The sequence below is a fragment of the Rattus norvegicus genome, chromosome 19 (genome assembly GCF_021556685.1).
Source record: "Rattus norvegicus strain SHRSP/BbbUtx chromosome 19, alternate assembly SHRSP_T2T, whole genome shotgun sequence".
Classification (NCBI taxonomy): Eukaryota; Metazoa; Chordata; class Mammalia; order Rodentia; family Muridae; genus Rattus; species Rattus norvegicus.
In genome coordinates, this window is record NC_141552.1 from 44,911,223 (window position 1) to 44,912,998 (window position 1,776).

At 43.6% G+C, this 1,776-nt stretch overlaps 1 pseudogene; it reads left to right on the plus strand.

The window, feature by feature from the left end:
* Nucleotides 1–632: 632 nt before the first annotated feature.
* On the plus strand, nt 633–1,294 carry LOC108348881 (40S ribosomal protein S25 pseudogene; annotated as a pseudogene).
* The last annotated feature ends 482 nt before the right edge of the window (nt 1,295–1,776 follow it).

The window sequence follows — 1,776 nt, forward strand, 5'->3', positions numbered from 1 at the left end:
GGCCATGTGAGATCACACAGTCTGAGGTGTGGGAATTGTGACTGGCTGGAGGTTTGTATGGAAAGAGAGGATGGGAGGAAGAAGGAACTAATGAGATATGGGGCAGATTTCTGGCTCTATTTTATACCTCAGAACTTGCTCTACCATCCAGCTATTATCCTTACAAAATATAGGGACATGGTCACAAGGAGGCTAGACAGGACTTTTAGCTGCAAGTCGATTTTTTAAACTGCCAGTGACTGAATCACAAGGTCTTTTTCTCCAAGGCAGGTGCAGAACAGACAAATTTTAGCTGAAGAGATAGAGGTCTGAAGAGAGAAATGGTCATGCAGGCGAGGAGAGGAAGATGAAAACCTGACAGCCAACACTCACAACACACTGGAAAGGCAGCAGGCTCTCTCCTTGACAGACAAGCTGGATCATTGGCATTCACAAATACGCTCCAATCTGCCTTTATAGTCAAAATGTCCAACTTTCCCCCTAGCAAAAATCAGAGAGAAGTAATCTGGCCTAATTGATGTGAGTTTTATCTTCCTGTATTTCCTCTTTTATTTCTTGTGATGTTGCTAGTAAGGAATGAAATAGCCAAAAGAATCAGAAAGATAGAAAGCAAAGGATGCTGGGAAGACAGAATGACTAATCAGCCTCGTGTAACGGAGCTGCGGCGCTGGGGTGTTCATCTGAAGATCAATGGCTTCCCCTACGATCCAAACTCTCAAAGACCACAAGTGGAGTAGGACCTAGTCAACATTTTATGTATAATATTCTAGAATATTCTTCCAGAGTGGGCTGAAATTTCATTATCTGAAACAGACTCACTGTTGTCCACATCGCAAAATAAAAGTGGTACTTCTCCCCTGGCCCCACCCCACCCCACCCCAACCGGACATCTTAGTGAGACTGCAGTAGTTGACACTACTCTCTGAGTCTAACTAGTCCCCTCCCCTCCAAGGACGACAAGAAGAAGGAAGATGCCTGAAAGTCGGCCAAAAAAGACAAAGACCCAGTAAATAAATATGGTGGCAAAGCCAAAAAGAAGTGGTCCGAAGGCTAGATTTGGGACAAGCTGAACAGTCTTGTCCTGTTTGACAACAAACTCTGTAAGGAAGTTCCCAAGTGTAAGCTTATTAATCCAGCTGTGCTGTCTGAGAGACTGAAGATTTGAGGTTCCTTGGCCAGGGCAGCCCTTCAGAAGCTACTTAGTGTGGAGTTGGTTTCAAATCACAAAGCCCAAGTAATTTACACCACAAACACAAAGGGTAGTGAAGCCCCAGCTGCTGATGAAGAAGCATGAACACATTCAATCAGCTGTAGATTTGGGAAAATAAAATTACATTGAATCAAAAATAAAATAAAGTGGTATGACAGTGGAGGGTTCTCTTCTCATGATTCTGTGTCTTTTTCTCTTGTCCTTTAGACATATGTGGAGGAGAAGGGAACAGAGGGCGAGATGTTCCCTCTGACTTCTTAATGCCCTCTGCATATCTGCAAACCCTTTCCTTTCTGTCTCCAGAAGTGGAGTGCTGTTACTCAGTGCACACCGATATAGCCACAATCTGAGGACAGGAACAGTTAAAGGTGATTTTCTGTCAAGCATGGTTGACACATGCATGTAGTTACAGTAGTTGGGAGGGAAGGGCAGGAGCTTAAGGACTTTAAGGCCAGGGTCAACTACATAGCAAGCTTGATTCCAACCTTGGCTACATTAAACCTTACCTCAAAGAAATAAACAACAGCAAAAGAAAAGATTTGTACTTTGTTAACCCATGCTACTGC